Source organism: Rhinatrema bivittatum, chromosome 8 (genome assembly GCF_901001135.1).
Source record: "Rhinatrema bivittatum chromosome 8, aRhiBiv1.1, whole genome shotgun sequence".
Lineage (NCBI taxonomy): Eukaryota > Metazoa > Chordata > Amphibia > Gymnophiona > Rhinatrematidae > Rhinatrema > Rhinatrema bivittatum.
The window spans coordinates 161,512,471-161,527,079 of NC_042622.1; the positions used below are offsets into that span (position 1 = coordinate 161,512,471).

At 47.5% G+C, this 14,609-nt stretch overlaps 1 protein-coding gene across 1 annotated transcript in view; it reads right to left on the bottom strand.

Annotated features, from left to right (window-relative positions):
* PRPF8 (pre-mRNA processing factor 8) overlaps nucleotides 1–14,609 on the bottom strand; it is a 162,470-nt gene that overhangs the window by 61,777 nt on the left and 86,084 nt on the right. The gene's annotated exons all lie outside the window — the stretch shown is intronic.

Below are 14,609 nucleotides of genomic sequence, written 5' to 3' on the forward strand. Positions count from 1 at the left end.
CACCCTAAAGATCTCCCCCAGCGATAATGAATGGCACTCTGCCTATAAAATTGTCTGACCCCTGAAGCTCATTGAGTGGGGCAAGCTAGAACCAGAAAAATGATCCCCTCTAATTTCATCTTTTTGGCTCTGTAAAAATGGAATTCTGTTTGTATGTAAAACAAATAGGAAACCAACTGTTTCCCCAGGCGAAACCTCCTGTCCGTGGCCTCTCTGATAGCCTGCATCTTCGTCTGAGACACTTGAAAGAAAAAAACGTGGTTATACAAGATCTTGACCAGGTAATTGCTGCCTGCTAATGCAGCCATTATGCTTGTGCTCAGCCATGGCGGAGGGCACTGAACAAGAAGAAATCCGATGAGAGCATACATAGTATCAGCCAAGAAAAGACTCCCAATTCAAGGCGAGAAATCTTTTGGCTGTCTGGAAACTGCTGTTTCCAGTGCAAAAAGCTTAAAGCCATGTAAGCCCTCCCAGATAGCAACCTGTACTGTTAAGGCCAAGGAAGAAAGAGCATACTTTAAGAATGTCAGTCCTTCCATCCTGATGTTTTATTAAGGTAGAAAATGAGGTATCTACAAGAGGAGCTGAATGGTAGAGTTTGCATAAAGCTTTAACCTCCTTAATGCATATTGGAAAAATTACTTACCTGATAATTTTGTTTTCCTTGGTGTAGACAGATGGACTCAGGACCAATGGGTTATGCTCCCCTGCCAGCAGATGAAGACAGATTTCAAAACTGATGTCACCCTATACACACCCCTGCAGTGACCTCAGCCCTTCAGTATTTTCTTCAAAAGCCACTTGTGAAAAACTCGATTAAAAATGATAAAAAATAGATAACTGTATTCAAACATTGAACCTCCGTAAGAATATAGGTGCCCTGCTCTAGAGACTGGAGGAAGGCTTACCTGTAACCTCTTGGATTTGATATCCACTCCAGGGGCAAATCCTTGGCACCGTTCTTGGGCAGCCAAGGGTGGGATGCTGAGTTCATTTGTCTACACTAAAGAAAACAAAATTATCAGGTAAGTAATTCTCTAATTCCTAGCGTGTAGCCAGATGGACTCAGGACCAACGGGATGTACAAAAGCTACTCCCGATCAGGATGGGAGGCTGCCCACGGTCTGGTTAATACTGCCCTTGCAAAGACTGCATCTTCTTGGGCCTGCACGTCCAGGCAATAGAACCTGTAGGAGGTGTGCAAAGAGTACCATTCACTGCTTGGCAGATATCGACAGGGGATAGCAATCTAACTTCCGCCCATGAGACTACCTGAACCCTGGTGGAATGAGCTTTAACCTGAGAAGGTAATGGCTTTCCTGCCTCCACATAGGCTCCCGTGACCACCTCCTTAATCCAGCAAGCTATGGTAGCCCACAAAGCAGGTTCGCTCTGCTTCCTTCCTTCCATCTTTCGGATCAGTTCTGAAACTTCCAGATACTGCACCAAAAGTCTACTGACATCCAAATGGAGGAGGTGATATTTCTCCATGTCCTTGAGTTTATCTAAGGATGGCAATGAAACAGACTGATTCAAATGAAGCTCTGAGATTACCTTGGGCAAGAAGGATGGAATGTACAAAGCTGTAACACTCCTGGAGTCATCTGGAGGAACGGTTCCAAACATGACAATGCTTGCAATTCAGAGATGCAACGCGCCAAGCATATAGCCACCAGGAAAGGAAAATTGGTTCTTACCTGCTAATTTTCGTACCTGTAGTACCACAGATCAGTCCAGACAGTGGGTTGAGCCTCTTGTCCAGCAGATGGAGATTATAGGATACCCTTTTGGTTTTTTCTCTATCAGGACAGTGCTCACCCTGCATCCCTTTAGTATAAACGTTATCAAAGCAAGAAAAGGTAAAGTTAACCGGTAGAAGATCAAGCAAGTAACACCCAACTTGCAATTTGAACTATCAACACACGAAAGAACTGCTCTTACATAGATATCCAGTTGAGAGATTTCCTGTGCCTTGAAGTTCTGATAGGAAGTAACTGGATACAAAATGATGTTAAGAACCAAACAAAAAAAGAAGAAACCTTCGAGCGGACAAATCAAAAAGAAACCAGAGCCCGGGGGGGGGGGGGGGGGGGGGGGAGTCTGGACTGATCCGTGGTACTACATGAACGAAAATTAGCAGGTAAGAACCAATTTTCCTTTCCCTGTATGTACCCAGATCAGTCCAGACAGTGGGATGTACCAAAGCTTCCCTAAAGAGGGTGGGATCGAGACAAACCCGCTCGAAGCACCTGCCTGCCAAAGGAGCCAAACACTGGCACCTGGACATCAAGGCGATAATGACGAGCAAAAGTATGCAGAGACTTCCAAGTAGCTGTCCTGCAGATTTCCTGAGGAGAGACCGACTGACTCTCCGCCCAAGAAATAGATTGTGCACGCAAAGAATGGGCTTTCAAGCCCTCCGGAACAGACCGGCCACAACAGATATAAGCCAACACAATGGCCTCCTTCAGCCAGCAAGCAATGGTAGCCTTAGAGACCTTGTCACCTCTATTTGGGCCACACCATAGGACAAAGAGATGATCAGAGATGCGAAATTCTTTAGTAACCTGTAAGTATTGGAGTAGGACTCTCTTTACATCAAGACGCTGGAGGTCACCGCCAGGCGTGCGTGCATGTCTTCAGGAGAAAAAGCAGGAAGATCCACTTACTGATTGACGTGAAAGGAAGACACAACCTTTGGAAGAAAGGAGGGCACTGTCATGAGGTAAACACCTGAGTCAGAAAAGTGGAGAAAGGGCTCCCGACAAGACAAGGCTTGGAGCTTGGACACTCTCCTGGCCGAGCAAATAGAGACCAAAAATACTGTCTTAAGAGTGAGGTCTTTAAGCATGGCCCGCCGGAGGGGTTCGAAAGGCGCCTCGCAAAGGGCTTGAAGCACCAAATTGAGGCTCCAGGATGGACAAGTAGGCCGGACAGATGGGTTTAAATGCTTGGCCCCTTTAAGGAAGCGAATGACATCCGGATGGGTCGCCACCGCGTAACCATCGATACGCCCAAGGAGGGAACAGAGGGCCGAAACCTGCACCTGCAGAGAATTGAAAGACAAACCTTTGGAGAGACCAGACTGCAGGAAGGAAAGGACTTGAGACACTGGAGCATTGCGCGCCTGGACTCCAGACTCAGCACATGCATTCTCAAATACTCTCCATACCTGGACGTAAGTGAGAGAGGTAGAGGTCTTCCGTGCCCGCAAGAGAGTGGAGATAACTTCCTCCTTATACCCTTTCTTTCTCAGGCACCGCCGCTCAAAAGCCAGGCTGCTAGACAAAAGCGATCCACCTGATCGAAAAATACTGGTCCTTGGCGGAGCAGGTTTGGGAGGTGACCGAGGCGAAGAGGACCATCTGTTGCGAGGTTCACCAGGTTTGTGAACCATGGTGTCCTGCATCTGCTGGAGATAGAGAAATACTGAAGGGATGCAGAGTGAGCACTGTTCCGATAGAGAAAAAACAAAAGTGTATCCTATATCTCCATTTGCTGGACAGGAGGCTCAACCCACTGTCTGGACTGATCCAGGTACATACAGGGAACACCGTTTTCAAAGTTAATAAACACAATGACAGTCTGCGAAGCAGCCAAAAAGCAGGACTTGCCAAAAATTGCAATACTAGATTAAGATTCCACAAGGGAACTGGCAACTGTAGGGGAGGCTGAAAGTGCTTCACTCCCTTCAGAAAATGGACCACGTCTGGGTGAGCAGACAGGGCTCACACCTCAACCCTGAAATGGGAGAGCTTCCACCTGTACCTTCAAGGAGTTAAGGGCCAAACCTTTATTCAAGCTATCCTGTAAAAATTCTAAAGTAAATTGTATTTAGACTTCCAAGGGGTGGGGGGGGGGGGGGGGGGGCATAGAGCTCCTGCAACCACCAATGGAGGTGAGCGCAGACCCCCATTGGTAAGTGGAGCCAAATCGTATAGTCTTGAAACTGCGGGTTCCAATGTGACAGCAGCGAGCGATGAAGGGGGAGCATGTGTGCTCTCGCCCATGGCACTACTTCCAAGGTTGCCGCCATCAAACCGAGAACTTGAAGATAGCTCCACACAGTCGGGCATATTGTGTTCATCAATTGACACACCTGTGACATCAACTTCCGTATCTGTGGGGTCGGGAGGAAGACCATGCCCTGCCTACTGTCAAACCAGACTCACAGATATTCCAAGGACTGGGAAGGCTTGAGACTGCTCTTGTCCATGTTTACTACCCAATTGAGTTCCTGAAGCAAGGAGATCACACCTTGCTGGTCGCCTGGAGGCTCTCCTTCCACAGACTTGGCCCAGATCAACCAGTTCTCCAAGTACAGGTTACCAGGATTCTCTCTCTTCTCAACGCTGTCGCCACAACCACCATTATATATAATATATACATATATACATATATATATATAATGTATATATAATATTTATTTATTACTATGTTAAATTAACATTCGGTTATATTGTTCCATCTGTTCCTTGGTTCCATGTAAAGCCCCTTTCTCTATTGGGCAGTTCATCGTTTTATGTAAACCGGAGTGATTTGTAGTTCTTACAAGAACTTCGGTATATAAAAATTAAAAATAAATAAATAAATAAATTATATCTTGGAGAATATTCTGGGGGCAGTGGCTAGGCCAAAGGGCAGTGCCCAGAACGGATAATGGTGCCCCAGTACCGCAAAGCCTAGGAAGCATTGGTGTTCTTGATAGATTAGAATATATAGGTAGGCCTCAGATAGATCCAGAGAGGTTAGGAATTCTCCCAATTGTAGGGCCATTATCACGGAGCGTAAGGTTTCCATGCGGAAATGACTCACTCATAGGTGTCTGTTGACACTCTTGAGATCCAGGATGGAGCAAAAGGAAACTTCCTTCTTGGGTACGATGAAATAGGTAGAATAACGTCCCATGTTGGAGGATCTGTAGACAGACTGGGACATTTCTTCATATGTGGTGGTCATGTGACAAACTACGTTTGTGGACAGAGATTACCTTGTGGCTTGAAGGTCTGCTAGCAGTCAGACACATTCAGGTCGCTGGATTTATGTTACTTCATTCTCCACCACCTTCTCTTACTAAACATCTGTTATTTTGTCAACAAGTTTTTGTCGCCACTCGGATGGCAATAGCGAGCCATTGGAAACAGACTGACTTACCCTCTATTCGCATGGTACAACAGAAAGTACACCTTTATTGCAAAATGGCTGCAATTACAGCAGAACTACATGACTCATTGCCCAAGTTTCAAGCCACTTGGACTCAGTTTATTCAATGGGAAAAACAACAGGCTATATCGTAGCCTTCTTTCTTCCCGGTGTCGCTTCCACACCAGGAAGATATGGAGTATCTTTTAATGTACTCAAAAGCACTGCAGCAGGCCGGCATAGATTGTATGAGCTCATGGATAGGTGGGCCGGCATAGATTGTATGAGCTCATGGATAGGTGGGGAGGGGGGGAAGGAATGGGGAGACATCTGGAGATTCAGGGCATGTGGTTGTTTTTGTAATGGTTCGGCATGATTCTGACTCCACTGTCTGTTAACCTTGAAATTAATAAAATTATAAATTGGGAAAAAAAAAAAAAGAATGCCCCATATTTTCCTGGTGTGTAGGTACTGGGATTACAGCCCTCATCCTGAGGAGTCTTAAAAGAGTAGTCTCCACTGCCTGCTTTTTGTGCTGGGAGTGGCAAGGAGACAACATGAATACATCGAGAGGAGTGCTGCTAAATTCCAGTGCATATCCTTCTCGCATGACCTCAAGAACTCATTTGTCTGAAGTGATCTCAACCCACCATTGCTAAGAGAGAGACAGTCAACCCCCTATCTCATCGTTCCGAAGATGGATCAGCCAAATTTCATTGGGAAGTTCGGGACAAGCCTGAACCTGAACCTGCCCCTCTCTTGAGCTGTCAACTACTAAAGGACTGAGTTCTCCCAAGAGGCCGAGACCTCTGAAATGTCAAGTTTCTGTAGTAGTGGAAACATTGGGAGCCCTTGAACCGGCCCTCATAGATGAGGGGCGCTGCAGCTGCTTCCTCATCTTCCAGTGACCAGGGGACTGGAGATTTGTCCCATTTACTGGCCAGTTTTTCCAATTCGTTTCCAAATAGGAGTGATGCTTTAAAGGGTAACTTTGTAAGGCTGGCCTTGGAGGTTGCATCAGCTGACCAATTCCACAATCATAGCTGCCTTCTGGCTGCTACCACTGAGGCCACTCCTCTGGCTGAAGTACGGACTAAATCAGTGCCCGCATGGGCTGAAAAGGCAGCGGTGGGTTCTATGGCTGCTCTGGGATTCACCCCGACATCATCCACTTCCTGAGAGAGAAGTACGGTAGGTATGAACGAGCTACTAGGGCACAACAAGAAGCAATCTGTAAGGTCATTGCTACTGCGCCAAAGGCTTGTTTAATGATGAACTCCATTCGTCTATCGTGCACATCATTTAAGGAAGCTCCTCCCTCCACTGGGATAGTTGTGTGCTTAGACATGGCGCAGAATAGTATATCCACTTTAGGGAAATGCAAACGCTCTCTCACTGCTGGATCCAATGGATATAGAGCCTCTAACATTCGGCTCCCTTTAAAACATGCGTCTGTCCTATTCCAGATCAATCAGCTCCTGGATCGCTTCCAGAACTGGAAAGTAGCAAGAGGCTTTCTGCAGGGAAATCAGAATGGGATTCTTCTTTGGTTCCACCATAGAGTCTGCCCAAGGAACTCCCAGCATCTTCAGGGCTAGGAAACCAGGGTTGGCAATTTGTCTCTATGAAAGAACTGTAACATGGTTCAAAACTGTTCCAACCCGGGAGGAATTTCCCTTTCTTCAAAGGGATCTGGATTCTCCTCTTCGTCTGTGCCATAAGGATTCCTACTAGGGATACCCTTGGTAGGTGAGGTCTGCCGATAGACATGGGAGAGGGAGGAGTTAGCAGCTGGGGTTCTGTCCAGACAGGGGCAAGCAAAGTAGTAGATTGCGCCTGTACAAAAGGTTGTAGCCCATGGAAAAATTCCACCCAAGAAAAGGCTGCCAGGTCCATGCCTGGCCCAGGAGGTACTAGGGTAGGTGCCACTGAATTTCCCTCTCTCATGGATGACCCAGTCAAAGGAGTACTCAGATCCGGGGTACTTCCAGTTAAGGCGATGGCTAACCCATCATCTGAATGGGAGGAGCTGGGCTTAGCAAAGTCCAAGGAAGCAAACTCTCCTTGGGCTTCCTCACAATGCTGACAGGTTGGAATTCAGGTCAGGCTGTGAAGCCCTAATATGACAAGCAGCGCAAAGAGCTAGGCGCTTTGGTTTATTGGTTGCCAGTGCCATTGGCGGCAGTAATTGTGCGCTCCAATCGGATAGCGCTAAAAAAAAAAAAAAAAAAAAAAATTTATATGCGCACAAATTTAGAGTGCCTAGATGGGGAGCGGCAAGGCACATGCTTGGTCTGTGTGCTCAGCTTTTCCTGTATGCGCTTACATTGTGCGTGCAGTACACACTGATATTACGCACAGTGTGTGCACGAAAGTACATGCTGTTACATGCACAGTGTGTGCAGATTCGACGCACTGCCCGTACAGACATTTTACTTAGGTCCGTTCTGCACTCACAGAAATGCTCACAAGATGGCGCTGATGAGGCCAACCACGCAGTGTTCCTAAAGTGGGCTCTAGCCCACCGGGGGCTGCTCAACCCGCTTGGAGGATCAATTCCCCTTACCCCCATGGGAGCGGTAACAACGTCGGTACAGCACACCGAGCACGCAGATCGGAGAAAACCTACCGGAAATTGCTCCAATCGTCTCTGGATCTTTTTTTTTTTCTTTTAACTTACCTGGGCTCAGCGCTTACCGGCTGATTACAGAGATGGTCTATGGCCGCAGGGGGAGAGGGCTTTGGCCATCACCGCCACGCTCTGCTTCTTGCACCCGGCTGCCTTTCAGCTGGTTGAACAGCAAAGTTCCCGCCAAGAACCGGCTAGAGAGTTAATATAGGTCACAGAAATAAATATCTGTGGAATCTACATGAAGTAACAGAGAAATGCAAGGGACTCTCTAGAGAGCACTTCTGTGTAATATTTACAAAGTATCATTTTCTTGTGGACTGTGTTCAATTGTATCCTTTTGAATGCTGGGGCCTTTTATGTGGTTTTTCACTTTTTACAAAGTAACTTTTTGAAGTCTAGCCTTATTAAAATTGTTTCATTGAAAGCAATATGTATACACTTTGGCAAAGCCCATGCCATGAATGCATAACGCTGAAGAGATTTTAGAAGTGAGGTGAATGAGGAATGATTGATTAGGGTATGCAATCAATATGTTTATGTTCTCGTGTCATTTTATCTTTTGGTGCTTTGTAATAAAGCTTGCAATAACAAATATTTTTCATATCAATTAAGATAGTGGTGGCATTACATACCTTTCTATAAGGTTTATTGTTGGATATTCTAGTTTAGGTACCCACATATTTTTATCCAAAGCCTAGTTCTAATATACTCTATCTTTGGGATCCCTTTCTGCAAGAGGTTCTCAGGAGCTGTTCCACTATATTCAGAAGTGGAGGGAATTTTATTTATACTTAAGTGATCAGGAAAAATCTCTGCGCCTTATTTAAAAAATAATAATAATAAAAAAAAAACAACCCATATATTTTTCTCCCCCTCAGAAGACAAAGCTCCTTCTTTCAGACCTGGACTCATGTCCATCCCTGGACTGTCTTCAGCTCAGATGCTGGTGGTACCCTCTGGGAGATATCCACAGCAAATAGGCTTGAGTGTAAGATCTGGAAGAGGAACTTAGACCTGGCAGGGCCGCAGTCAAAGAAACCAGGAAAGAACAGTACAAGCCACCAAGAGACATCCAGTTCCGAGGGGGCAGGAGGTGCAGGTACCATGCGGGAAGTTGAGAAAAACGGCAACTGTTCCTGCCCAAAGGATCCTCAGAGCAGGTTTCTGCTACTGCCACACAAGGAGGAGAGGGCCCCACTATCTCCCCCATCACCACTTCTTTTTGTTTTAATTGCAGGCACAGGAAGCAAAGTAAAAAGAAGGGGGTCAGGGAAGGGAGGAGAAAAAGTCTTCAGAACAGGATCTTTCAAAAAGAGGAAGCTCCCTTCAACTCCACCAGAACCCCTCTGGGACAGGATTCCACGAACTGGGCTCAAAGAACTGGCAGCTTGGCCCAAATTTTAAGGCCCAGGAGGCTAATAAAGCAAATGTTGCTTACCTGATGTAACAGGTGTTCTCACAGGACAGCAGGATGTTAGTCCTCACAAATGGGTGACATCGAGGATGGAGCCCTGTACGGAAAACTTTTCTGTCAAAGTTTCAACAAGCTTTGACTGACACTGGCACACTGGGTGCACTGAGCATGCCCAGCCTGCAATTATCCCTGTGAGCCACAGGTGTCTCCCTCAGTCTCGTCTTATAGCTAAAAAGCGCAAGCGAAACTAAAATAAAAGTATACAGACCCAACTCCGCGGGGTGGCGGGCGGGTTTCGTGAGGACTAACATCCTGCTGTCCTGTGAGAACACCTGTTACATCAGGTAAGCAACATTTGCTTTCTCACAGGACAAGCAGGATGGTAGTCCTCACAAATGGGTGAGTACCGAGCTGAGGATGCCCGGGAATGCACCAGATACACCGCAGATGCGCAAAGGCGTAACAACTGAGGTGGAAATGGGAACGGAGGGCATCCGCAACACCATAATGGGTTCGTGGAAGGATGTTGGGTAGTGAATTGAAAAAAGTAAGAGTAGGCGGACTGGCCAAACATGGAGCATGCCGGCTAGTCAAATGTAAGCAATAATAGGCTGCGAAGGTATGGAGAGGACTCCAGGCTGCAACCTGATAAAAAAGTACAAGCAGCAGTAACCAAAGGGAAGCTGTTAAGGCTAAGACGGACACAACAGTATGTGGATACCCACAGTGTTGTAGTGAAATGTCTGCTTGTTGGTAGGAAAGGAAATATAGACCACTTAATCAGAAGGATTAGGTCTGTGTGGCCACTGGAAGTAGCAGCTTGACCCTTGCATGAAGGAAAGAGTCAAGTGGAATTCACATGGAATGCAGTGCAATGTAGATAGAATGTAAGCGCAGCATTACTGTCCATGAATGTGGAAAACCCAGTCTCTCCCTAGGGCGAGAGAGAGAGAGGTTAGGAAAAATTAATAGAGTATTTCCTGAGGAACGGAGATACAACATCTACCTGAAAAGGATAGAAAGTTGAATGCGTAGAACTACTCAGTGGCAGAGGAACGGAGTCAGGTGAGTATGGAAAGAGTGCATAACTCACGGACCCTGCTGGCAGGAATGACATTAAGAGGGAAAGAAGTTCCCTTGCCAAACTGTGGAAGAGAGGAATGGAAAGGCTCAAACGTAGAATGTATGAGACTTATAAGGAGAATATATATGTTCATTCCGTGATTAGAGAAATAGAGGCGGCTTGATCAGTGGATAATCCATGGGAAGCCGACTCAGAGAGGATTACCGAAAACGGGAACCCAACTCCCAAAACGATACACCTCCTAAGAGAAAGGTGTATCTATGTGGAGGATGTCTGGAGAACAGAATCCGAGGGAGTAAGAAAAAATGGTGGAAAAGTAAAAGGGGTAATACCTCTTTTTTTTTTTTTTTTTTTTAGCGTCAGGAGGTAAAGCCTGCCATATTAAACGGCAAGATTTATGTTTAGAAGGTTTTGTGACGCTACCAGAACCTAAGAACATCAGTAAGTCTATGATTTGGGACTGACTGGTGAGGGAATAAAGGTTACTGATATGATGGATTGAGAAGTATGGGAAGCATACTGATCTCAGTCAGGGAGTGGGGAAAAGAATACTGAACCCCATCCCAGTTCAACATTAGAAGAATGCTGGCTACGAGAGGCAGCAGAAGAGATATATTGAAGAGGCCTTTGATGGAAGAAAAGGCATCTAAGGGAACGCATAGGAAACATGTGTAGGGAGCAGAACCTGTGCATCGTATGGAATGATGCAGACGCAGAGGAAAGTTTAGTTAAACTCAGCGTTAAAAGATTTGCCCTGTACACATGTAATTGAGACCATTCGAGAGGATAGAACCTACGTGGAGAAGGTCAGATAGAGCGTTCATTAAATCTCTTAGATATGTGGCCCAAAGACGCATGAAGTGAACAAGGGCCAAGGGTAGAGCTGCGCAGCTGTCTAGCAGAGCAGCTAAGAGGTTGTGCGTGCTTATGAGTTGGAAAGCACATTGTCCCTATGCTGTCTGTCTGTATGCACAAAGAATTGTTGCAAAAGCAGTATTGGAAGGCATAAGGGCATAACTCATGGGTGCAACGTCCAGGAAGTTTATGAGAAACTATGCTGGAGTGCAATAGATGCATAATGGGTTGACAGCTTTCAGGAGAAACTTTATAACCCTAAGGAATTGCGAGCATGAGTCGAAGGAGACTAGGTCCTAGTTCGAACTGGGATAAGAATCAGGGACGAAAGCAATGAAACCACTTAGGTCCATTGAGTATAGAATGTCACTGAATATAACCCATAGCAGTTTTGAATTATGAGAAAAAATGCATAGTGGGAAGAAACCCCACAGCCCAACCATGAAAAGTTGAAAGGTTGAGGTTATGGAAAATATGCGCAGGGACATATAACAATGTATCAGAATGTCTGTGCGCATGCTGGACAAGAGGGTCTTAAGACTGTGGTGTCCAGAAGTGTTACAGAAGGGATTTATGGCAGTGACAGTAATCCCAGTTAGTAAATGTATAGTGAGTCCTGAAAAAAGTGAGAGCTCTTTGCATGTACTGAAAGGAAAGTGAATGATGTTACACTCCGCAGAGAAAACAGCATTCACCAACAGTGATGCAAGAGACAGTTCACTTACCGAAGCTGGTGCCGGCGGCAGAGCTTGGGGTTGTAATGTTGACTCACCATAAAGCACATAGAAACATTAAAATAATGTACTTACTGCAGTATGGAGTGATGGTAACCAAAGATACCATTGTACCTGTGACGTCTAAAGAAAGTTGGATTTTCTTAGGTCCAGGATGTGCGGAGAGTAACTATTTTCTGTTAAAAGAAAGAATAGTGCAATTAAAACTCCCCAACCCCCCTCCCTTCTCCCCTCTGCACTTCGTAGCGCCTGGGGGAGTGTACCGGGACTTTGGTACAAGGTGGGGTGGCCGCTCTGATATCTGACCAGATGGGAGACCAAGAGGTGTCCCAATGGAGGATATCATGTAGGCTCCTGCAGGTGTGTGAGCGGTAAGTGGTACCCGCATTTCTGTATGCTGTACAAGGAGACACTGAGACCTGTGGCCAGGCCTCAAGGTGGACTTGTACATGGGGCAATGGTTGCTGAATCTCATGTTTAGCAGATCAGCCAATGCAGCTGGACCTTGGTTGGGAGGGAACCAAGAGTCAGAGCATTGGTCGGCACAGGGACTTGTTACTGACAAGAGAAGAAGCCCTGCTGCAATCCCAAGAAGATAGAGGGGTTCTCCTGATATTGTGGCTAACATAGCTAACATAGTGATATGTGACACTAATACAGTTCTAAAAGGCACATGACCCAGAACTTTTCGAACCACGGTCCGAATGGGAGAACACAACTCTATGGGAATGCCGCCGAAGCGGGGTACTTACCATCCGACGTGGATCGCCGCAAGACGAGCCGGTGAAGATTGTTGACCCCGACGGTCTCCGGAGTCCTCGAGGGTAAGGCCGGGGACGTAAACGTCCATCTCGCTCTGAAACCCGGTATGGTGGCACAGGTACAGAGGAGACAGGCCAGGCGTGAGTGGCGTTTAGACTGCTAAGTGTAACAGATGGCCATAGTCCCACACCACTTGACGGTGGGGCACGCCAGGAACAGAGGAGCCCTAACGGAACTCATGTTCCCTCCCTCGTCACAGCGGCTCGATGTGTCGTGACGCCAATGCAGAAGCTGTCGGACCTGGATCCGGAAGTTCTGGATCACCAAGGACTGCCAAAACTGTAGGAACAGTGCTGATGGCAGTGGTGATGTCGCTCTGCCCGAGCGTTGTCCAGCCTGGAGAAGGATGGCACCGATGTGCTGGATGGCGTCAGCGGCGGACGATCACGATGTCGGCGATGATGGGTGCCACGGTGCTCGGCCCGGTCTTTCCCCAGCGCCGAGATGGAAGCCCTCGTCGTCCTGGAAGGCGATCGATGACGAACTGTCAGCACGCCTGCTCTGCTCCTGACACAATGGAGTGTCTTAAGCTAATACGGGGCTTAAAAAAGAACCCAAAGCGTGGAGCAATGTGAGGAGGCGAGGGTATTATGTGGCGGTGCTATGTCGGTATTGACGATATTGAAGGCAACCTAAGGGGCTTCGAGGATATCATCAAAACGGGTATGAAAAATCGTCGATGACTGGCCAGGAGAATGATGACAGTGACGGGCACTGACAGCAGTGGCATAGGTATCTTTGAAACGATGTGGAATCGAATAATCGAAAAACATTGCCGTTATTGAAAAAGATACCGGCATCGACTGAGTCGAATCAATAGGGCGTCAAGGACACCGAAGGAAAACGGAGGTGTCGAGGGCATCGATGCATGGAGGCGGGCATTTATGCCGTTTGTGGCATGGCCACGGGCATCAACTATAGGGCCACAGACGTTGACGGTATCGATTTGGACAGACTCAGATTTCCAAGTGTACATGGCATCGGTGCCCCAGACACGTGTGTCGGTGGCATCGATATGGACACGTATGGAATCGATGGCATGGATCTCCCAGTCGATGAATTCCATCCCGGCATCAACGCCAGTCCTGGAATCGGCATGGGCATCGATGCCAGCCATAAGGCTGGCATTGGCATCAACGCCCATCCACGGAATCGAGCCGGCATGGATATCCACCGATGGGATCCACCTGGGCATCGAATTTCACCGATGGGAGCAGCCTGGCATCGACTGCCCTCGATGGATGCATTCTAACATAGATGCCCATGGATGAAACACCTGGGCATCGGTGTCCATCGATGCAAAAGGACCCGGCACCGATGCCATCGACGGACGGCCATCCGGCACCAATGCCATCGACGGACAAGCCATCTGGCACCGATGTCCATCGATGGGGACCATCCGGCACCGATGTCCACCGATGGGGACCATCCGGCATCGATGCCCACCGACGAATCGATGTGGCACCGATGCCCCCCGATGGAAAGGGCTGGACATCGGTGGGGAGGATGGGGCATCGATGGCATCCCCAAAAGGGGGGGTGGCATCGATGAAGTGACCCTGGGATCGTTAAAAAGTGTCTCGGGCAGCGGTGGCGGCGACCCGAGTATGCATGGCAGTGACTAACAGCGTGTGCGTCAATGGCATGCATCCGGGTAGGGACGGCACCGAGGAAGCCCAAGGAAAAAAACAGTGCGTAGGAGGAAAAAGCCTGGTAGCACTGAAAAGCAAAAAACATGGATAAAGGCATCAGGACACCGTGGGGGGAGGGGCGCTGATGACATATAAAAGCCCAGGGCGGTTTAGGCGGGTCCCGGTGTAGCGATAGGGTATCGACTGCGTGAGGGTACCAGGGAACGAAGGACTTGAAGCTACAGAGGTCCTAAGTTAAGGAAAAAATCCCTACCCCACTAGCATAAGCAAGC